Source organism: Dromiciops gliroides, chromosome 3 (assembly GCF_019393635.1).
Source record: "Dromiciops gliroides isolate mDroGli1 chromosome 3, mDroGli1.pri, whole genome shotgun sequence".
In the NCBI taxonomy this organism is placed as follows: Eukaryota; Metazoa; Chordata; class Mammalia; order Microbiotheria; family Microbiotheriidae; genus Dromiciops; species Dromiciops gliroides.
Window position 1 is genome coordinate 50,215,025 of NC_057863.1, and position 25,574 is coordinate 50,240,598.

Below are 25,574 nucleotides of genomic sequence, written 5' to 3' on the forward strand. Positions count from 1 at the left end.
GGGATACAAAATAATTTTCAGCACTTCCTATTTGAAGTCAGAGGGGGTAGGAGTTAGAAAATGGAATTTTGGAGAGATGTGAGAACTAGGCTGGGTTGCTAGGATCTCATTTCTATTTCTCATTCTCCTGTTGGGAGCGGGTGTCAAATCACAGGAATGCGTAAGGCATGGAATATCCAACACATGTTCTTTGCATACCAATGTGTAGAATTTATTGAAAATATCAATCCCCGCTTCTACTTTTAACAAAGACCAAATGGTGGATGACACTAGTGCTGGAGGAGGAGCTGGAGACCCCGGGGCCCCCTGAGTTGGAGGCCGAGGGGGCTTCCATGGTGGCTTCTGCAGGGGGAGCCAAGCTCAGTGTCATGGCCAAGGGGCCGAGGAGGAAAGGCCTACGATAAGGAATGTGTTCCTGTCACCAAGCTGGGCTGGCTAATCAAGGACATGAAGATCAAGTATTTGAAGGAGATCTATCTTTTCTCCCTTCCTATTAAGGAATCTGAGATCTTAGATTTCTTCCTGGGGTCTTCATTGAAGGATGAGGTTCTGAAGATCATGCCCGTTCAGAAAAAAGTAGAGCTGGACAACGCATCAGGTTCAAGGCTTTTGTGGCCATTGGCAACTACAATGGCCATGTTGGCTTGGGCCTCAAGTGCTCCAAGGAAGTAGCCACAGCTATTTGTGGTGCTATCATTCTGGCCAAGCTGTCTTTTTGTTCATGTGAAATGTGACTACTGGGGGACCAAGACTGGCAAATCTCACACAGTGCCTTGCAAGGTTACTGGATGCTGTGGATGGGTTTTGGTGCACCTGATCCCCGCTCCTCGAGGTACTGACATTATCTCAGCTCCTGTGCCTAAGAAGCTCCTGATGATGGCTGGAACTGATGACTGCTACACTTCTCCAAGGGGTTGTACTACCACTCTGGGCAACTTTGCTAAAGCTACTTTCTTATTTATTTATTCATTCATTCATTCATTCATTCATTCATTCATTCATTCATTCATTCATTCATTTATCTATCTATCTATCTATTTATTTATTAAAAAAATAATAAAGTATTTTATTTTTTTCCCATTGCATGTAAAGATAGTTCTCAACTTTTGTTTATACAAGCTTTCCAATTTCATATTTTTTCTCCCTCCCTCCCCCCTCCCCCTAGACAGCAGGTAATCTGATATAGGTTTTATATATATATATATATATATATACAAAATAACATTAATCCTATTTCTGCATTAGTCATGTTAAAAGAGAAAAATCAGAGCAATGATGAAAAACCTCAAAATAGAAAAAAACAACAGCACCAAAAACAAAAAGAAATAGTATGGTTCATTCAGCATCTATACTCCACAGTTCTTTTTTTTTCTTTGTTTTTTCTTGGATTTGGAGATCCTCTTCTATCAAGAGTTCCTTGGAACTCTTCTGTACCATTGCATTGGTGAGAAGAATATAGTCCATCACAGTAGATCAACACTCAATGTTGATGATACTGTGTACAATGTTCTTCTGGTTCTGCTCATCTCACTCATCATCAGCCCACGAAAGACCCTCCAGGTTTCTCTGAATTCCTCCTGCTCATTGTTTCTTACAGCACAATAGTATTCCATTGTATTCATATACCACAACTTGTCCAGCCATTCCCCAGTCGATGGGCATCCCCTCAACTTCCAATTCCTTGCCACCACATAAAGAGCAGCTATAAATATTTTTGTACATGTGGGTCCCTTTCCCCTTTCCATGATTTCTTTGGGAAAAAGACCCAATAGTGGTATTGCTGGGTCAAAGGGTATGCACAGCTTTATCGCCCTTTGGGCATAATTCCAAATTGCTCTCCAGAATGGTTGGATCAGTTCACAGCTCCAACAACAATGCATTAGTGTTCCAATTTTTCCACAGCTTCTCCAACATTTATTATTTTCCTTTTTTGTCATTTTAGCCAATCTGCTAGGTGTCAGGTGGTACCTAAGAGTTGTTTTAATTTGCATCTCTCCAATAATTAGAGATTTAGAGCATTTTTTCATATGGCAATAGATAGCTTTGGTTTCTTCATCAGAAAACTACCTGTTCATATCCTTTGACCATTTCTCAATTGGGGAATGACTTGGATTCTTATAAATTTGATTTAATTCCCTATATATTTTAAAGATGAGGCCTTTATCAGAAGTACTGGCCTCAAAAATTGTTTCTCAGTTCTGCCTCCCTTCTAATTTTGGATGCATTGCTTCTGTTTGTACAAAAATTTTTTAATTTAATGTAATCAAAATCATCCACTTTGCATTTTATAATATACTCTATCTCTTGTTTGGTCATAAACTGTTTTCCTTTCCATAGATCTGATAGGTAGACTATTCCTTTCTCTCCTAATTTACGTATGGTATCCCCTCATGTCTAAATCGTGTATCCATTTTGACCTTATTTTAGTATAAGGTGTAAGATATTGGTCTATGCCTAATTTCTGCCATACTATCTTCCAGTTTTCCCAGCAGTTTTTGTCAAATACTGAGTTCCTATCCCAGAAGCTGGAGTCTTTGGGTTTATCAAACACCACATTACTAGTATCATTTACTACTGCATTTCCTGTGCCTAGCCTATTCCATTGATCTACCACTCTATTTTTTAGCCAGTACCAGATAGTTTTGATGACTGCCCCTTTATAGTAAAGCTCCAGGTTTAGTACCGTTAACCCACCTTCCTGTGAATTTTTTTTTCATTATTCCCTTGGATATTCTTGATTTTTTTTTATTGTTTTTCCAGATGAATTTTGTTATTATTTTTTCCAGCTCTATAAAATAATTTTTAGGTAGTCTGATTGGTATGGCACTGAATAAGTAAATTAATTTAGGGAGTATTGTCATTTTTACTATATTAGCTCTGCCTATCCATGAGCAATTGATATCTTTCCAATTATTTAGATCTGATTTGATTTGTGTGAAGAGTGTTTGGTAGTTGTGTTCATAGAGTTCCTGGGTTTGTCTTGGCAAGTAGACTCCCAAGTATTTTATATTATCTACCATTACTTTAAATGGAATTTCTCTTTCTATCTCTTGCTGCTGGACTTTGTTGGTTATGTATAGAAATGCTGATGATTTATGTGGATTTATTTTATATCCTGCTACTTTGCCAAAGTTGTTAATTGTTTCAAGTAATTTTTGAGTTGATTCTCTAGGATTCTTTAAGTATACCATCATATCATCTGCAAAGAGTGATAGTTTTGTTTCCTCCTTGCCTATTCTAATTCCTTTAATTCCTTTCTCTTCTCTGATTGCTAAAGCTAACATTTCTAGGACAATATTAAATAATAGGGGTGATAATGGACATCCCTGTTTCACCCCTGATCTTATTGGGAAGGCCTCTAATTTATCTCCATTGCATATAATACTTGCTGATGGTTTTAGGTAGATACTGTTTATTATTTTAAGGAAAGCTCCACCTATTCCTAAACTCTCTAGTGTTTTTATTAGGAATGGGTGCTGTATTTTGTCAAAAGCTTTCTCTGCATCTATTGAGATAATCATATGATTTTGGTTGGTTTTCTTATTGGTGTGGTTAATTATGTTAATAGTTTTCCTAATGTTGAACCAGCCCTGCATTCCTGGTATACATCTGACCTGGTCATAGTGTATTATCCTGGTGATCACTTGCTGTAATCTCCTGGCTAATATCTTAAGATTTAGCATCAATATTCATTAGGGAAATTGGTCTATAATTTTCTTTCTCTGTTTTTGCTTTGCCTGGTTTTGGTATCACCACCATATTTGTGTCATAAAACGAATTTGGTAGAACTCCTTCTTCACCTATTTTTCAAAATAATTTGTATAATATTGGAATTAACTGTTCTTTGAATGTTTCTTAAAATTCACCCGTAAACCCATCTGGTGCTGGGGATTTTTTCTTAGGGAGTTCATTAATGACTTGTTCAATTTCTTTTTCTAATATGGGTTTATTTAAGGATTTTATTTCCTCTTCAGTTAACCTGGGCAGTTTGTATTTTTGTAAATATTCATCCATTTCATTTAGATTGTCAAATTTATTGGCATACAGTTGGGCAAAATAATTCCTAATTATTGATTTAATTTCCACTTCATTGGTGGTAACATCACCCTTTTCATTTTTGATACTGGTAATTTGGTTTTCTTCTTTTTTTTAAATCAAATTAACCAATATTTTATCTATTTTATTGGTTTTTTCATAAAACCAGCTCTTAGTTTTATTGATTAATTCTATAGTTTTTTTGCGTTCAATCTTATTGCTAAAGCTACTTTCGATGCCATCTCCAAAATATACAGCCACCTAACCCCAGACCTGTGGAAAGTGACCGTGTTTACTAAGTCTCCTTATTAGGAATTCACTGACCATCTCGTGAAGACTCACACTCTGGTGTCTGTCCAGAGGATCCAGGTAGCTGCTGTGGCAACTACATAAGATGTTTTTTATAAACAATGAGCAAACGGAACTGTGCCTGCTTAAAAAAAAAAAAGAAAAAGGAAGAAAGAAAAAAGAAAGAAAATGTCAATTCCCAAAGTGGACTATATATCTATATAATATCTATATATGTATATATATGTTTGTGTATGTGTACACACATACATGTAAAACCTGCCAGTGTCTAGGTATTCCTTGTTGTTTAAACAGGGAATAATCCAAGTACAAATAATATGATATTACATATAATACAAAAGATATAAAACTCGCACTAGATTTCCAAAAAAGTATACCATTTCCTTTTTGTATTAGAAAAAAAGAGAGATGTATCAAAATTGAGGGGCAAAAGTGTTTCAGAAATAGTCCTAGGGATATGAGATAGTTAGCCATACTAGAATGTGATGTGTTCACTTGTAATAATGTAAAAACATAAAGAAATATATTTTTGTATTTTAGATTATTAGTTGCTTGAGAACGAGGATTATATTTCTCTATTCTTGTTACCTGTAGAACTTAGTAGAATACCTGGTACTTAGTAAGTGTTTAATTAATGCTAGTTGATTACCTGACTGCATGAGTGTTTTGAAGATCACCACAAGCTGAAGGGATATTAGATTTAAGCATCAGATACCACACACACACACGTGTGTGTGTGTATGTATGTATGTATGTATGTATATATTATATATATAGCCTAGTTTATATATGCTTAATTTATATGTGTGTACATATATATATACACACACACACACACACACACACACACACATATATATATTTATATGGGCAGTTAGGTGGCATAGTGGATAGAGTACTGACCTTGAAGCTGAGAGGACCTGGATTCAAATCTTACCTCAGCCACTTACTAGTTTTATGACCCTGGGCAAGTCACTTAACCCCAATTGCCTTAAGCATCTGGGGTCATCTTCTCTTGTCCTGATATCTATGTTGCCACTGGACTCAGATGGCTTTGGTGGAAAGAGTGAGGTTGGTGACCTTGCACACCCCTCCATCACTTAAATCCAATTCAGTGCAAGTCAGTATATCACCCTGATGTCATGGTCCTCTTCAAGAAGGAAGGACAACCACCAACAACACACACAAACATCTCTCCATATTCTAGTTTAAAACACTTTTCTGGGTCAAGCAACTTGACAGTAAAATCTTCCTTCCCCCTTGTAATTCTATTCTTAATTTTTTTGTTTCTTCTATGAAATGTATTTGTATATGCAGTCAATCCTCAACTTTTGTGGGGTTAACATTCCTAGAAAATGGTGCAAAAGTAAAAATCATGAATATTGATACATTGAATCTTTTGGAAAGAAGGTCTTAAGTTCCTGCAACCACAAAAAACTAATTTTTCCACTAGAGATTGCTGAAAATACACTTTTCTGCATGTGATTCCTTATAACAAAATGTTAATTCTGATAACATGCACTTCACTTAACATAGTAACCATGGAATAACCCTTAAAATGCAGTACATAAAATAAAATTGGTAACATGAAAAACATTTTTCTTGACAGCTATTCCTTAGAATTATGTAACCTTTTGTGCTATCTCAATAAAAAAGATTTCAAACAATATTCACTTGAATAATTATTATATATCAATGTATATTTCATAAATATAAATTTATATATGATATATATGCACATGTGATACACCTATGGATATGTGTACATATATACACATCCCATCCAAAGCCATCCCATATACATACGTTTGCATGTTGTCTGGCTTTTGTTTGTATCACCAGCATTTAGCACAGTACCTGGTTTATATGTGGTAGGTGATTGAGAAAAGTTTATTGATTGATACCTAAAAAAAAAAACATAGCACACTTACCAGTTAAACATTTCATAGTGATATGGTTGATCACAGTGACTGGTTTTAATTAGTAAGAAAACTAAACTTAATTTAGTCAAAGGTTTTAACATAACACTAAACTTATAACCTTTTGATCTTGTAATCACATAGCAACTAAACAGTAACAAGAAAAAAAAAGGATTGTTACCTGTTTATTCAACCTCTCATTCTATTCCATTTAATGCACTAGCTTTATTAAGATAATTCATATATTATTATTGATTAATAATCTTAGTCCTGCCTGACTCTTTGTGACCTCATTTGAAGTTTCCTTGGCAAAGATATTGGAGTGATTTGCAATTTCCTCCCCTAGCTCATTTTACAGATGAGAAAATTGAGGCAAAAGAGGTTAAGTGATTTCCACAGAGTCACACAGCTAGTAAGTGTGTAAGACCAGATTTGGACTTAGGAAGAGGAGTCTTCCTAACTCCAGGCCCGGTAATATCTACTGTGCAACCTACCTGCTCAATTCATCTAAACAGATGTTTAAAAACTATACCCAATGGGGCAGCTAGGTGGCGCAGTGGATAGAGCACCGGCCCTGGAGTCAGGAGTACCTGAGTTCAAATCCGGCCTCAGACACTTAACACTTACTAGCTGTGTGACTCTGAGCAAGTCACTTAACCCCAACTGCCTCACTGGAAAAAACAAAAAAAACCAAAAAACCCCAAAAAACTATACCCAATGCATACACAAATACACATATACACAAATATATAATATATTCACATATGGGTATATACATGTATGCATATGTCTACATACATTAATATATTCACATATATCTATATCTATGATGGGCAACTTTATGGAAAAATTATTTTTGCTAAGAAAACCCCAAATAGAGTCATGAAGAGTTGGACATGACTTATTTTATGTACACAAACACATGTGTGTATGTGTATATACATACATACTTATACACATATGTGTAAAATGTGTGTATGTATGTATGTATCTATCTAAAATCAGAAGGGAAACTTGGACTTGATTTTCCTATCTGTAAAATGGGGTGATTGACCTGGATAATTTTAAAGATTGTTTTACTCAGCTCGAAATCTTATGATCTTGAAAATCATTTGAAACATATATTGATGATTAAAGGGAAAAGAACATTAAAAAGGCTAAGAACATTTCTCCACAAAATTTCCATATTCGAAGTCTTTTCTAGTAGCTATCAATTCCTGCCTCCTCCCACTAAGAAGAAAAAAAAAATAACCCACAAACCAGACCAAATCTGCTAATGCTTTGTCATTTGCGTAAAACCATGAAAGCACTCAACCAACTCTCTGCTCATCCTCAATTTCTCCATATGGAAGAATCTCCTTTGACTCCTTGGAGGATGAGATACGGGCCCAAAGCCTTTACATGTCATTTTGACAAGACATAATGTCCAATCTTGTTTGTGTACGCCTTTCCCTTCTTTCCCTGCCCTGCCTCACTACTGGTGGTCTGGTGGTGTGTGACACAGATGTTTCTCCCTTTCCACTCCCAGCTTTATTTTTCAAGTGGCTTTGGAGAGCATATGTTGCCATGTGAATATGTTCCTTCCTTCTCCCAACACCTTCTTGCTCTACATAAACAATCTTCAGCTGCCCTTCAGATCTGGGGAGCACAAGTCACTATCACAGATGTTGGCTTCCCTTTTACCCAGCTTGCTTCTGGTGTACATGGGCCACAGACAATGCCTCTCTCCCTCCCTCCCTTTTCTGTTCCAAATGACTAGGAATGCAGATTTTTTTTCTCCTTTCAACTCAATTTCCTTCTGTGACCCCGGCATGTTTTCCAACCCCTTTCTTCTAAGTCTTTCTTTGTACTAGCTCTCCAGATGGGATCAAGGTTGATCTCTTCCTGCTCCTTGGTTCATTCCTCCCTACAACAGCTCTGTTTGTAAGAAAAAGAAGTGACAAACTTCACACATTAAAGATTTTTATACCCGTGGCCACCTACTTTTTGCTGGTTCCTTCACTAGTACATATCTTGGAGGCTAAAAAAAAGACTATAGTGTTTCTACTGCCTGTATTTGAACTATCTCTGATGTTTCATTTAAGAAAATATTATAACCCAGATATATTCCCATAGTGTAAATCCTTTGATATAGAACAAGGCAATTTGCTCCCCTACTTCTAAAAGGAGTAATCTACTACTACCACTTTTACGTGAACATTAAATAGAAGATTTGATTATGATTACTTTTTTGAGTAATCACAGTACCTTAATATAAAACTGTTTCACCTAAAGAATACATAGCTTTTCACCTTAATTTTCCTTATCTACTCCCAGTTTCTCTGTAAGATAAGAAGCAAAATAATTACATCATCTTACATTATGTAATGATTACATTATATTTTATTGTTAGGGCACTAAGAGTAGAGTCTAAGTATTTCATAGGGAATGAAAAAGTTGTAATTGGAATTGAGTGGTCCTTGCCCCCATTTATTTTTGTCTGGAGTACCTAGAACAGAGTTTAATATTCAATGGATATTTGAAATGATCTGTTCTAACAAACTTAAGACTTGCTCAAAGAACTGAACTATACCATTGAACATTTCATGTTGGTTTGTTCTAAGAAGCAATTTGTTGAAGGCCTCTGTGGTTGGTCTGTTAGGAGCAAATATTTCTTAGGGACCTAGAAATCTCTTCTATGAACCCACAGACTCAGAGCAAGAAAGCAAAAACAAAAATCAAACTATTGGCCACTGTACCATAGCTAAACTCCCAAAAGATCCCAAATAACTTATTTCTTCTTTATAATTTCTCTCTATTCCTGTTAGAATTTTTAATGGAAATATATTATTTATATTTCTACAGATAAAGAAGAAGACATAGAGCTGGGAAGAGGTTCAAGGAGGCTCACTGACTTGCCAGAGGTCACACAGGTGGTAAACATCAGAGGTTGGCATTTGAACATCGTGGGAAAAGGGTATGAAATGAAGTGGGGCCCAAATATTATGATTTATGTGAATGAATTTACTGTGTATCAGGTTTAGCATTAGGAAGCATAAATGGGTTTAGGGTAAGAAAATGTTTCCTGGGATGGTGTGAATGCAGGTTAGTAGATATGCTTTCTGGGCAAGTGGAACTGAGATTGGTATGTTTGCACAAGAAACTGCAAACCTACTATTTACAACCTTCTATTCCTTTTAAATATACAACAAAGTTTTCATGTAAATTTCGTTTTTTTTTTCTTCCCTCCCCCACCCTGTTCTAGGGATGGCCACCATTAGACACCAATAGGTATATTTGTGTGTGTATATATGTATATGTCTATATGTGTGTATATATACATACTTATGTATATATATACATATATGAACATATTTGTTTATATATACATACACACATATACATATGTGTAAATAAAATTATTTTATACATACTTCCATTAATCAGTCCTTTCTCTGGATGAGGATAGCTTTTTTCCTTCATATTTCCTTTATAGTCAATTCGAGTATATATAATAGTAAAATAATTTATTCATTCAAAGTCATTCTTAAAACAATATTGCTATTAGAGTGTTCTCTTGGATCTGCTCCTTTCACTCTTTATTATTTTGTGCAAATATTTTAAGATCATTGAGTCATCATTCCCTATAGCACAGTAGTATTCTATCATAATCATATACAGCAACTTGTTCAGCCATTCTCTAATTGATGGGTATCCCTGCAATTTCCAGTTCTTTGCTACAACAAAGAGAGTTGCCATAACAATTTTAGAACATGTAAGTTCTTTTCCTTTTTCTCTAATCATCTTTGGAAACTGACTTAGTAATAATATTGTTGGGTCAAAGGGTACAGGTAGTTTAATATCTCTTTGGGCACAATTCCAAATTGCTCTCCAAAGGTTGGATCAGTTTGCAATTTCACCAACAATAAATGTGTCCCAATTTTTCCTCATCCCTCTAACATTTTTCCTTTCCTCTTCAATCTTCTTAGTCAATATGATAGGTGTAAAATAATATCTCAAGATTGTTTAAATTTGCATTTCTCTAATAAATAAAGATAGAGTTTGTTTTATATGACTATAAATTGTTCTGATTTATTTATTGGGAAACTTCCCATTAATATCATAATTTGAACTGATGTTCTTGATTCTGATGCCAGCTCTCTCTTCACTGTGCCATGCTGCCTTTATTATATAATAACATATGCACTGGAGATATCTTTTTGGGAGACAGTATTGAAGGCATCCTTTTGCTCTACCAAGGCAAAACATTTTTGAAATGGTCAACGAGTGATAATCACAATGTGATCTTTTGCCATGTAAACCTTTCAGCTAACCGTGATTAAAGATGTGGTCTAGCTTAAAAACATTGTTTACAAAAGCCTGATTATCCCTTTCCTACATTTTTACCAGGGGTACCTTCAATATGTATGTAAGCCATACTTATAAATATTTTTATAGATAAAACATTAACCATATGATTCTAGTACTTATTAATGCCAGTTAGCATTTATATAAGGATTAAAAAAGCACTTTACATAATTTCTTTTGTGAGATAGGTGCTCCTATTTTCCGTATTGTGTAGATGAGGAAACAGGCTGTAAAGTGAGTGACTTTTCTAATGTGATACAACTATTAAATGTCTGAGGGAGGCTTTGACATCAGGTCTTCCTTGCTCTAAGACTAATGTTCTTTCCACTGTGATAGATACTTAATGAAACACATGTACTCACAGGGAGCTTACGTTCTAATGAGGCTTCAGGTTTGTCAACAAGTACGCCAAGGTCTTGACTTGAAAATCTGTTTATTTGTAGTTGTCTTGGAGATGAGTGTCTCCCTCCTTAAAGTCAAAATACAATATTGTTTCTCAGAGTAGAGAAATCTGTTCTCTTCTAAGCTGTCCATAGTGCATCTTGATGTAAAGATGAAGTGGTGCCAAAGGATAGGTAGTCAATGATGACCAAATCAATTAGTTTTAGAATCTTTTCAAAGAAAGTTAAAGAAAACCAACCTCTTTTTTGCCTTAACTTATTTTAAAAATATGTTCAATATTTCCAGTTAGGACACATGAACCTATCTCCTTTGTGTCAGTTGTACCGTTTTCCCCACCCCTATTTGGTGGGGATGTAGATGAACTACTGCAGTCCACTATACTGAACATGATGCTAACATATATTGAATATTAATTTGTTAACCCAAGGATAAAGATGAAATATGTAGGATTGATAGGGAAGGGCCTTCCTGAGTTAGATGCTCACTCCCAGAAACAAGGAAGCAGATTATTAAAGGTTCTGAGTAATTATCTTTGCCAAACTAAATACATCGTTCAGTCTTTTTCGTTATGTCCAACTCTATGACTCACTTTGGGGTTCTCTTGGCAAAGATGCTAGAGTGATTTACCATTTGCTTCTCTAGCTCATTTTTTCAGATGGAGAAACTGAGGCAAACAGGGTTAAATGACTTACCCAGGGTCACACAGTTAGTATGTGCCTGTGGCCAGATTTAAATTCAAGTCCTTCTGACTCCAGGTCTGGCATTCTATCCACTGCGCCACCTAGCTGTCCCTAAACCAAATATATCCAAGCCTAATAGTTTCTTAAGAATAACTGATTTAGCATATAACACCAACAAAACTGGAAAAGGAGCTGAGTAAAAGAACAACTACTGAGAGTTAGAATCAGGGGGACATAAGGAGGGTCATTCAATCCATTGATTCTTTCATTTCTTTAAAAGTTCTTTTCTAATTACGTCTTTAAGTTATAAACTTCTTTTTGGATCATAGATTTTGAACTGAGCACTGAATCTCTTCAGTTTTTGTGAGAGACATAAAAAGTGCCAGTCATAAAACATGAGCGAAAAAAGGCTTATCCCCTATAATATTTCATAAACATTAACTCATTCCAGGCTAAAGTCCTTGTTGTGCACCAATAACATTGTATTTGACTTAAAAGAACAACTCCTTTTCCTTCTAACTTTTGTACATGTCTTAATTCTCTCGAGTTCCCTGCTAAGTCCCATCAGTCTCCAGATGCTTGATTTCTTCCCCATCAGAATAATTTACAATTGTGTTGTCAAAATTTACTTTCTGAGAGGTTTTCATGCTCCCCCCTTCACATTCTCTTTTAGATACTCTGGAAAGGAGTAATTTCTTTCTTTAAAAAAAAATCAACTTTTTTTTTTCTTTCTGAAACCAATAACCAGTTTTGTGTGTATGTACTTACACTTGTAGCTCCTACTTATTCCATAAAATGGGAGCATGCTTTCTTAAAAGGTTTCAATTAAATTCTTTTTTAAAGCCTTATTCTTATTGTATAAAGCTAGGATCCAGTTAATTAGAATAATGAAACCCATGCAGGGGTAGTATTATTTCAATTTATACTTTTCAGGGTTATAAGTATATGTAAAATATGGTAAATGCTTCCAGTCCAATGGAAATAGACATTTTTGAAAATAAGGTTTTTATCTGTTTTTAACATAATGACAAAAATAATAAAATGTATTTCTGATTCTTGTTACAAAGTTATAAAAGCAAAATTAAAATTAAAATGACCAAAAATTGTACATAAGTTAAGCCGGTATGCTGGCATCATTATAATATATTGTCATTTAAAATATTTTAAGAGTTTGGACAGAACTATCTTCTATTTACATCTTCACCATCTTCATAATATTTTGGTGGGTGCCGGGGGCTTTATCCACATTTCAGTGAATTTTCATTCTTAGGTTCACACATAATTGATTAAATGTAGCTGGATGATTGGGGACATTATCTTAAATTGGTATTTTGTTCTTTAGTCATTTCAATCATGTCTGACTATTCATGTCTCCAATTGGGGTTTTCTTGGCAAAAATAATGAAGTGGTTTTTCATTTCCTTCTTCAGCTCATTTTACAGATGAGGAAACTGAGGCAAAAAGGGTTGTGACTTGTCCATGGTCATAAAGCTGGTGAGTGTCTGAGATTGGATTTGAAATTGTCTTCCTGACTCCAGGACTAGTGTACTGAGCCACCTAGCTGTCACATTATGGAAAATTAATATTGCTTTCAACTTGATTTTGTTGTCTTTGAAATATTTTTCAAGATTTGTTCCAAAATAAATTGATAAACAGTCTTCGGGAACAGTTGTAATCACCAATGCTTTCTTATTTGACCACCAAAGAGCCTAAAGTGACATATGGTTGTATCCTTCCAGAGCCTAAGGATTTCAATATTAAGAAATAAGCACTGGTTTTAATTTAAAGTCCTCCTATATTACTTCTTAAGAAAAGTGATAGAGAAATATTAGATATTTTTAACCTAGATTGAGTTTCTTATTTCTTAGACATTTAAGTAGTGAAAGTCCTCTTCTTCCAGAATAACCCTTATTCATCCATATTAAAAATTGTCAATAAGTGTATTAAACTTTGAATATTTTCTTCAGACATCAGAATTTTAAACTGCTCTGTCTTCATCTGTATTGGCCACCTCTTCAGCAATTTTAACAATATGCTATTGAATATGATTTTTAAAGCAATTGAATCAGCCAATGTTTACAGTAAAACTTTCTTCAAAATCCACTTTATTTCCATTTTCTTTCACTTCCTTAAATAACCTTGAAGCTTTTGCCTAAATGGTTGCTCTGCTATGAAGAATGATTTTTTTATTGCAATGTTCAATGCTCCGTTTTTCTCCTTGTAGCACTTCTGTTTCTTATAGTTATTCACAAATTACAAAAAGTTGATACAATTCTGGTGTTTTATAATATTCTGTACTATGGATTCAGACATTCTGATATCTTGTCTTATTTTAGAGTGATAGTGACTATGTTCATACTGTTGAATTGCATAATTTTTTGTTATAACTATTGTCTACTTTTTTCTGAAGTGTTTCCATCTAAAGTATTATTCTTTTTGTCCTAAGTTCTCGTTAAAAATAATTCAGTTAATTCTCAACATTCACTCATTTAACTTTAATGACTGCAAGCATAAATTATTTTATTAATAACCTCATTTTCATTTTGCATTTGCAGCCATGAACATTTGCAGCTATGTGCAGTAGAGGAAAAACAAAAGAAATGAGAGGCAGGATATACACAATCCCTCTAGATGTTTCACTGGTCTTGTTCAGCCTATCATTGTAGAGCAAAGAGATACCCATGCATATTTGTATTTGTAAGAATTGTGTATATATATATATGTACATATATATATATAATACATATTCATACACCCACATCCATATATATCTATCATCTATCTATGTATCTAAAATCAGCAATCTCTAGTGAAAGATTATGGCTTCTTTGTGGTTGTAGGAAGCTAACTCCCTATTTTCCATAGGTTCAATATATCAACATTCATGTTTTTGACTTTCATGCCATTTTCCAGGAACATGACCCCTCCAATAGTTAAGAATTGTTTGTACAACCATTGGTCATATGGTACACTGGAGCTCATCCTATCTACATGGGACAAGAGATAAGTGAAGACTCATGATTTAGTGTTGTGTTAAAACCTTTGACTAGTTCACACCCATTGTAGTAATTGAATTTTGAATGGCATTAAATATGACCTGATATCTTTTTATAACTTGCACTATTGTGAGTTATTTAAACTTAAAATGAATCATAGCCTAGTTGTACTTCCTGTAGTCCACAGCTATGGGACCATTTATTAGACCTCTAACTGCTTACTCTTACACAAGAAACTTCAATGAAAATTGTTGGCCCCACTTTAGAGGGGAAAATAATCTGCTTTTTTAAGTACTCAGACTTGCTGCAAACATGCAATAAAGATACAAAAGAAACATGAGGTAACAATGTAATTTATTTGGGGTGTGTAATGTTATTATGATACATGCCCCCAGAATTAATTTTTATATCATGACATCCACATGCATGCTGTGGTATTATCAAGCATATCTAAGTCAATATTCCAACTTCCTCATCTTCTGGCCAGAGCCATAACTAAAGTGAAATCCTGAGTCCTGAATTTGGAAGGGAATTAAAATTAAGGGCACTAAAAGCACTTACAGCTGCATAGAAACAACATATAACAACACCACTACCAACAGCAACAACTTACATTTATATAATACTTACTATGTTCCAGGCACTGTGCTAAGTACTTTATAATTATGATCTCATTCGATCCTTACAATAACCCTGGCAGTTAGGTGCTGTTATTTTCTTCATTTTATAGATAAAGAAACTGATACAAACAGAGATTAAGTGCCCAGGATCACACAGATAGTGTCTGAAATGAGATTTTTAACTTTGCTCTTCCTGACTCCAGACCCAGTGTCCTATTGATGGTGTCACCTAGCTGCTCCATTAACACTTGGATAGGAAGATTAATTAGTTAAAATAAGACATTATCTGATGGGAGATTGGCAATCTCATATCCTACTCCTTAACTAAAGATTCTTACCATGTTCTCCCTACCCCCCCCCCATTCTAAACTGCGCTCGGGCTTTATTTTGCATATCTATTCATAGTTTGGTGTTCTTATTATAGGTGCAGTCTAGTATGTTGGAATAAGTGGTAGGAAAAAAATCAAGGGAATTCAGTTAAAATCCTAGCTTTGGCATTTATTGCCTGCATGACCTTGGATAATCACTTTATAACTCTAAGGGAGGCATCGGTTTCTTTCTCTGTAAAATGGAAGACCTTTGAGGTCTATGTCTATGACTCTATGAAGTAGCTAGTTATCACTATGCTTCCAGATATTTGCATGTATAATCTTGGTGGTTATTTTGAAATACAAAAAATACTGTTTTAGAGTTTTGGTTTTTTGCCTCAAACCTATTTAGCTCCCATTATCTATAAAATTTAAGAACACTCAAGTACAAGGACAAGGAAGATATCCACCAACAGAGAACGTTTTATTATACCTTGAACATTATTGTATCTGATTTTTTTGTTTCTCATGACTTTTTCATTTGTTTTCCCAATCTACCTCAAAATCATTTGCCTGATTTGCAATGCAGAATGTTTTCAGAATACATAGAGTTGTGAGTGGCATGCTCTTATTTAGCACCATTTGCTTACATACCTGTGACTGTTTGTGTGAGAAGAGATTTCTTTGGAACTTAATTCTAATAGGCATGTATTAACCTTCAATAGGAGACTGCATAGACAGTGATGAAGCATATTGTAGTAGAAGACTGAGAAATTAATCTGCCAGTTTGACCCAGTAAGCGACATGCATACTAAAACACTGATGTGAATTGAAAATAAAATAACCACACTTGACAGATATAATAGTTTAAGTGATTTCAAATTAACCACATCCCACTGACCGCAAGTGAAGAATGTGTTCCTTCTCCCGCAATGAAACATGCTCTAGGGACTCATTATACTGAGAGGAGTAAGTAAAACCGGAGTAGAGTAATTGATGCTGAGGAAGGAAGAATGACAGCCACTTAATGATTCTCAAACTTATACATAAAGATATCAAAAGCACTTAATACATTATTTTTCTCTTTCTGATCTTGAAATGTATAGGCTTAAACCTGCATTGCGTAGTAATTGCAACACATGATATAGCTGTTAGGAATAATGAATCATGACAAAGATACATCAGTAGGCTCATGGAAACAGTGAATAACAAATAACCTTATACATAAAAATACCTTGAACATCATCATCACCCTGTTGTGTCTATTCTGTTTTTTCCCCAAAACACATTACAATTAGTTTCCAAGTTGCTTAAAGTCCCTAAGTGATTTTCGCTAACAAAAATTATGGATAAAGCTTGGTTTTCCTTGGATCTTATTTTATTAAATATCACATTTGTCTTTGGCAGGGATAACTAATACACATTAAGATATTTAGTTTTGCCAATGGGAATATTAAAAATTAGGAAAAATTATGAAGCCAAATGGCATTTTAAAGAAAGCCATCTGTATATAGTTAGCATTAGTATAGTGTTAATAAACAGGTGAACTGATGAATTATAGATAACATTCTTTCATGTCTCTAAGTAATATGAAAAAATGGTGACATCATTCCTGTTTAAGAGAACTAGTATAGTCTTTCTTCTGAGATGCTCAGCTATATTAGATATTGTCATTGTGTGACCACAGGTGGTGATATTGTTTAGTTGTTTTTCAGTCACATACAACGTTTCATGAACCCATTCAGGGTTTTCTTGGCAGAGATACTGGAGTGGTTTGCCATTTCCTTCTTTACCTAATTTTGCAGATGAGAAAAGTGAGGCAAACAAGGTTAAGTGAATTGCTTGGGATCATATAGCTAGTAAGACAAGTCTTCCTGACTTCAGTTTTGGCACTCTATCTACCTAGTTGAGCCACCTAGCTGACCATGAATTGTTAATCACTTAACTTCTCTAAGCTCTAGGCACTTCTATTATATTATGAAAAATAGGTTGTAATATGCATTTGTGGAGGGTGTTCCCACTAGGGAAATTGCTACTCTATTGAAAATCTTTGATGTATTGATATACCATTATTTAAACCAGGCAAGATATGACAGGTTCTTAGGTCTGAACCATTTCTCAAATACAGATTATTTTTTTCCTAGCTATAAAGAGAAATATCTAGAAAATTTACCCTCACTACACAAAGAATGGAATATAATATTATTCACTTTTCTCAGACAATTGAAAAACACCTGTCCATTGGGAATTATAATAACACTTCATATTCTTATAATGCTTTACAATTTACAAAATGCTTTCATATGCATTGACTCATTTCATTAGCAGAAAAATTCTGTGATGCAAAAAGGTATATTATCAGTCTTGTTTTATAAAGGATATCAAAGATCAGACAGGTTTTATAAAGGATGATGATCAGAAAAGTTATACCTTGCTGGCAAAAGCTGGGACCTGAATTCATGTCTTCTGAAACTGAATTCATTGTTTCATGGACTACACCATGAACCTACTAACACCTTTTGTCTGGCTTATGACCATTATTATGACACTATTGTCACTACATATATCTTTAAAAATTATTTAAATGATGAAAAATATGTATAGAAATACAGACAGATTCATAGGTGAATCCTTTTAAGCCTTCCAAGAACAAATACTATATACCATAGATTATTAATCAATATAGAGAAAAAGGAAGAGTGCCTAATACTTTTAGTGATACAAACATAATGAATATTTTAAAACCCAGAAAAGATAATACTAAAATAGGAAAATTATAGAGTAATATCCCTAATAAATATAGGAGAAAAAGTACAAGAAATATCACTGTAGCTCAAATAATAGAAGTGTGTATTAAAAATGATTTATCCTGCCCAAGCAATGTTTGTGCCTGGAACAGAAGGTTGATTCAACATCAGAAAAACTGTAGACATAATATAACATGTAAATAACAGTAACAAAATTTAAAAAAGATATATTAATGAGAAGAGAAAAAATTGAAACCCAAATTCATTTATGATAACAGCACTTAAAAGAGTAGAAATAGTAGATTCTTTTTCATCCTATTTAACAAAAACAGTAACTACCTTAAGCCAATAGTCAACATATATATACATGCTTTCTTTCCCTTTGGAATATAAACTCTTTGAGGGCAGGGACAATTTTATTTTTGTCTTCGCATTCCCTTTGCTTATCATAGAAACTGATATGTACTAAAATAAATATTTGTTCAATATTGACTGACCACTTTATTTGGTATAATATTATAATAATAGTAACCGCAGTAAGAGAAACATATTGGAAGGATAAAGATTGAAAATAGTAAAAATGTTTGTTGTCTTTCAACTATCTCAAACACAAAATCAATATAAACAAAAAATGAGTTTAGCAAGTTTATTGAATGCATGACTACTTTATAGTAGTTACTTATATTACTGTTTACTACCAATAAAGATCAAAACAGCAAAAAAAGCTACTGTTGCCAATAACAAAACACATATAATATTTAGAATTAGTCTTTATATAATCTATTCAGGACAACTAAAAGACTATGACGACTGAATTAAAAGACAAATTAGGTATAACCAATGTTCATGGATAGGTCAGATTAATGTAATAAAAACTGACAATGCTTCCTAAGTTAATTTATACAGTTAAGGAATGATCAGTTAATGTTCCAAAAGGTTTGTTAATAGAATAAAAAAAACCTAGAATGCAATTTATAAGTAAAAATATTAAGGAGCACTCTAGGGAAATTATGTCATGAAAATAGTTTATAGATATAGCTTTTCAATGTATTTTATAAATGGGTTTAATCAAAACAATTTTATATATATAGTATACCATGTATAGTAAACTAACAGGAAATATATATTAATTAATTCCTAATTAACTTATGATGTAAAAATATATTTGTATATATGTATACACATATACACATACATATACATATAGATTAGATAGATAGATGATAGAGATAGATAGATGGATGGATGGATGGATAGATAGATAGTGGCCTCAGACACTTACTGGTTATGGGATCCTAGGCAAATTCCTTTACCTCATTTGCCATAGTATCTTTATCTATAAAATGAACTGGAGAAGGAAATAGCAAACTGAGCCAGAATCTTTGCCAAGAAAAACCCAAATCAGGTAACAAAGTGTTATACACAATTGAAAATGACTAACAACACCAAATACTATATATGAAACTATAACAAAAATGAAAATGAAATAATTTTTATATCAATTATGAAATGAATATTATTTAATGAAACATTTATTAAGGAAGTCACCTTCCTTAATGGAAGACTCTCTTTGGATCGCATTTTCTTCTCCTGTGAAAATACAGCATTGGACTAGATGACTTCTGAATTTTCTTCCAGTTCTAGATCTATGATCATATGATCAACTTAGTCTGGTATCATATGCTATGCCATCTGATTTCTCTCTTCAGAGTCTAAAATTGTTCATAATTATGCAACACAGTTAAATCTTATTGTATATTTCTTGCAATCAACTCTCATCTCTGACATTTAATGGCTATGTAACTTTGGGGAAAGTTAATTAATCTCTCAGTCTTGTGCAACTCTCCAGGACTAAGTTTTAGAGAAGGTAACAACCTGCAATGGTAGAGGGAGTTTTCTCATTTGGGAGTAACTTACACCAGTGAAATTCCAAGTTCAGTCCCTACCACTTGGGTACAGATTTTCACAGTAAGAATGTTGTGGTAGATAGAAAGCTAATATCCATGCTGTCTATTCAAAATCAAACAAGGTTATGATGTTGTAGAGAGTCATCTTTGCAGAATAGTTAGAGAGCTGGATGTTAAATGAGGAAGACCTGGATTCAAATCCTTTATCTGGAATATAATAGCTACATTATCCTGGGAACATCACTTAACTTCCTAGTGCCCCACATGACTGTTAAGTGAAGGTATAGTGTTCAACTCACCAAGGAAATCACACGTATGTTCCTGATCACATCAATTTCTAATTTTCATCTAATCCTTAAAACTTGTTAAATGTAGCTATTTCCCTAGACTCTACTCTCTGTCTTCTCTTTTCTCTCCATTATTTTCATTGACAAGTTTATCTATTTCTCTGACTCCAGCACATTTTTACAATATTGACTGCCAAATTAATTACATCAAGCTTCTCTTTTCCTAGCTCTAGTCCTGAATTTACTACTGCCTATTGGGGAATTCTCTTAGTTTATCTTATAATTACCTTGAAATTTGACCTTTCCAGAATCAAAGAGGTAGGGTAAAGGGAAAGAAAAAAAGAATTTATCTACTCTCCACTATGTGCCAGACACTATACTAAGTGCTTAACAAATATTAGCTCATTCGATCATCATAACGACCTGGAGAGATAGGTGCAGTAATCAACTCCATTTTACAGTTGAGGAAACTGAGATAGAGATTATGCGATTTAAACAAGGTCAGGTTGGGGAAGCTAGGTGGTGCAGTGGGTAGAGCACCAGCCCTGGATTCAGGAGTTCCTGAGTTCAAATCCAGCCTCAGACACTTGACACTACCTGTGTGACCCTGGGCAAGTCACTTAACCCCAATTGCCTCACACACACACAAAAACAAACAAACAAACAAAAAACCTGAGGTCAGGTAGCTAGCAAATGCCTAAAACTGGATTTAAACTCAGGTTTTCTTGAACCAAGGCCATGAAGTCTGTCCTCAGTGCACCAAGCTGCCTTACCATATTCTCCCCTTCTTAATTATACCAGATCCCATTAAAGTAGTATTCTCCTAGTCATCTAGGCTCAACACTTATGGCTTGTCATGGATCCTCCTCATCTACTTTGGTCCTATACACTCAACCACAGAAATTTTGTTGATTCAGCTTTATTGAAACATCATATATGTTTCTTCTCATTTTCAATGCCATTATTTGTCATCTCAGCTTTCACCAACTATGATAAAGAGTATTCCCATGAAGAGTATTCCCTTAGTCTCTTGATATTTGTATGTGCTATTTACTCTTTCACCCTTCCTCTATATTTCATTCCAAGAAGCTCTGCTGAATTAATCTTCCTAAAAATGAGCTCTGATCATGTTTCTTTTATGCCAAAGCTTCATAAATGGCTCCCTATCATCTTACCTACAGAATATCATTCATGTTTCACACCCTGACAGGTTATGTGTCTCACTGGTTTCTCTCTGATCCTCTTAACTTAGGTTCCATATAAATATGTATATCCTATATCAATAACCATATTCACGTTAATATCTATATCCATATCCATGTGAATGTCTGTATCTATATCATCTATATACATAGCTGTCTCTATCCATATCCATATATCTATTTATGCAATATCCATATCCATTTATAAATAGTTAAATATGAGGGCCAAATTTAATATATGGAGAGTTAATTGAGTGGCTCACCGTAATATTGGGGTCCCAGAAATGATGAGGGACCCCTAGGTCCAAAGCTTCCTCCCCTCTGAAATTGCCTTTTTAGATATTTCACCCAGGCCAATAAGAAAGGAGCCTTACAGACTCTTTTCCACAAACGGATCAGATTTTATTAATTGGGAATAAAATAAACAGCAAAGGTGAAATGAATAAAAATCAAAGATAAGGGAATAGAGAAAAAAGAAATATGGATAAACCTCTTAGCTCTAACCTAAGTCTATACAATCCCCAACTCGCTTCCAGTTCAGCTAATTCAAAAGAAAGCAGGGCTTTTATGTTAACTCACCACCTGGGGCTTCTGCTCCTGCTGCTCACACCACCAAAAAAAGAAAGAGTCCAGAAGAAAGTGAGACTCCCCTCAGAGAGCATTTAATCTTCTTCCCCTAAAACGTGAGTACCTTCAAAACTGCCCGTGGAGTGTGGTTCCTCCTGACATCAGTAGCATATGTCACTTCAGGGTAGGCCAGGTGTGGACCCTCCCAATGAGTCAGCCAAATTGCAATAATCTTACCATATTACTCCCTTTGTTTCTTTGAGGAACATGGGGTGTTTCCTTGATGAAACAGTCAAAAATAACAAAATATAATACTTTATGCTAACAAACAATATGTTAATAACAATATAGAAAAGGGAGAAAGGGGAAATTTTGTCCAGAGGGACTTTGACACTGCCTAAAGAGGGAGGGCCTGCCTCTCCACAGGCAGTTTTGAAGGACCTCCTTCTGACATCAGTAGCATACATCACTTCAGGGCAGGCCAGGTGTGGCCCCTCAAAGTGAGTCAGCCAAATTACAATAATCTTACCACATATACATGTATACATATATGAATTCATATGTTTATCTATAGAGTCATATATACATATGGATATATCTATATTTATATGTATATTCAGATAATGTATATGCATACAACACATATATTCTACACTTAAAGACCAAACAAAAAAATCCCAGTCTTTTCATGAATCAGAACCCCAAAGAGATGATTCTATATGATACTATTTCATTTATTTATTCATTTATTTATTTGTTCATTCATTCATTCATTCATTTATTTATTTTTTGTGGGGCAATAAGGGTTAAGTGACTTGCCCAGGGTCACATAGCTAGTAAGTGTCAATTGTCTGAGACTGGATTTGAACTCAGTTCCTCCTGAATCCAGGGATGGTGCTTTATCTACTGTGCCAACTAGCTGCTCCATATATGATACTATTTATCTCCAATTCATACTACTTTTTCCTTTTTAAAAACCAAGTCTAAGAGTATGACTCAACAGTGAGGAAGATTTTCTCCTTTGTAATCAATAAAATGTATTTATCATTGACTAGGCTGATTCCAAATAAGGAAAGATAAGACTTTGTTAAGGGGCCTTTATTAATGTTTGTACACTAACCTCATCCTCATCAACTTTGTCAATAAGGATTTAACTTTAATTAAAAAAATGTTTTTGTCAAGACAATTCACATGCCCTTAAGGTGTCACAGGGGGAGGGGAGGTGGCTTACCTCTTGAGCATAAAAGTTAAAACCAAAACAACATTTTGACTTTTCTGTGATCTTTTGGATTCTTGAAGTAATAACTGATAATAATAATTTAAATTTGCATAGTGTTTTAAAGATTGCAAAGCATGTCACATATTTTATCTCATTTAATTTGTTACTTTTGGAGGGGGGGCAATGAAGGTTAAGTGACTTGCCCAGGTTCACACAGGTAGTAAGTGTCATGTGTCTGAGGCTGGATTTGAACTCAGGTCCTCCTGGATCCAGGGCTGGTGCTTTATCCACTGCACCACCTAGCTGATGCCAATTTGTTACATTTTATGAAGAAATCAATGTGCTTTACAAATGATTCCAAAGCATTTTTAAATCAGTGGATTATAAATATACAGTAAGAAAATTGAACTTCATATGATTAGCAAGAAACCAAAATATATAAACACATGACCTAATGTTCTCTGTGAATACTGGTCTATGGGGAAAGGTAGAAGAGAGAGGATAAAGAGATGATGCCCTTTTAAAGCCTCATCTTCATTTACTATTTCATGATTAAACAAAATTGTCCATTTTTTTCCTTTTCATTCATTCCACATGAAATAATGTTATTTTTAAAATCTCTTCAGGATGATTTTTTTTTTTGGTAAGGCAATTGGGGTCAAGTGACTTGCCCAGGGTCACACAGCTAGTAAGTATTAGGTGTCTGAGGCCGGATTTGAACTCAGGTCCTCCTAAATCCAGGGCCTGTGCTTTATCTACTGCACCACCTAGCTGCCCCTAGGATGATTTTCAATATATCTTTTTATTTCTTTATAGGTATAATGAACATATACCACCTTTCTTGAAGAGACCTTATGAGTCCCCTTTACAACAAAGAGAAGGGAGACTGTGATTCTTATTTTCATTCTTTTTTTCTCTACTGAGAAGAATGGTCCTTGGACTGGCAAGCATAGAATCAAAGTTGTTAATAGTGAGTGGCGAAGTAGGCAGAGAGCATGGAAATGTCTAGCTGCTCGTGTCAAGATGAAATAATCTGGTACAAATGATCTATATTCCAGAGGACTGAAATCTCTGGTAGATGTGGTAACTGACAGATAGTGGAGCATAGGAGAGGTAATGTGGCATTAAAGAGGGCACATGTTCCCATTTTTTAAAGAAGAATAGTGCTTGCAAACTATCAGAGGTCAATGAGTTAGACATTGTATAGTGGCAAAAACCTAGAGTGTATTAGCATAGGGAAAGGCCTTGAACCTCTGGAAAAAGAAGTGTTGATCCTAGAGAGCCAGCATGGATTAAAAAACAACAGAATATGCCTTTCCAACCTGGTCCCAGGCAGGATGGCTCCCAAAAAGAAAGGTAGAGGAAAAAAAAAAAAGGACACTCTGCCATAAATGAGGTGATGACCTGAGAATACACCATCAACATTCACAAGGGGATTCATGGAGTAGGATTCAAAAAGTGAGCTCCTTGGGCTCTCAAGGAAATCAGCAAATTTGCCAAGAAAGAAATGGGAACTCCAGATGTACGCATTGACACCAGACTCAACAAAACTGTTTGGGCCAAAGGAATAAGGAATGTTCCGCACCATATCCGAGTGCATTTGTCCAGGAAACGCAATGAGGATGAAGATTCACCAAAAAAGCTGTATACCTTGGTTATTTATGTGCCTGTCACCACTTTCAAAAGCTTACAGACAGTCAATGTGGATGAAAACTAAATTGAACTTTGTTTAAATAAAATTATAAAATGTCAAAAAAAAAAACCCCAACACAATGTGCCATATTAATCTATCTCCTTTTTTCCTTTTTTTTTTTTTACAATAGGTTACTTCTTTTTAAGAGTTTATCTAGACTTTTAAAGTGGTTGATTGTCTCTTGCCATTCTTTCAGAAAATATGGAGAGATTTGAACTCAGGGATAGCATAAGAGGATGAATTTGGACCTGGTTTGAGTAGTGGAATCCAAGAATAGTAAATAATGGTAAGATTTCATATTGAATGGAAGTTTCATGTGGATTTTCCAAGGATCTGT

General features: G+C 34.6%; 2 pseudogenes; both read left to right on the forward strand.

Annotated features, from left to right (window-relative positions):
* The first annotated feature begins 256 nt into the window (after positions 1–256).
* LOC122747124 lies at positions 257–9,286 on the forward strand (annotated as a pseudogene).
* A 15,595-nt stretch (positions 9,287–24,881) lies between these two features.
* On the forward strand, positions 24,882–25,306 carry LOC122746277 (annotated as a pseudogene).
* Positions 25,307–25,574: the final 268 nt, after the last annotated feature.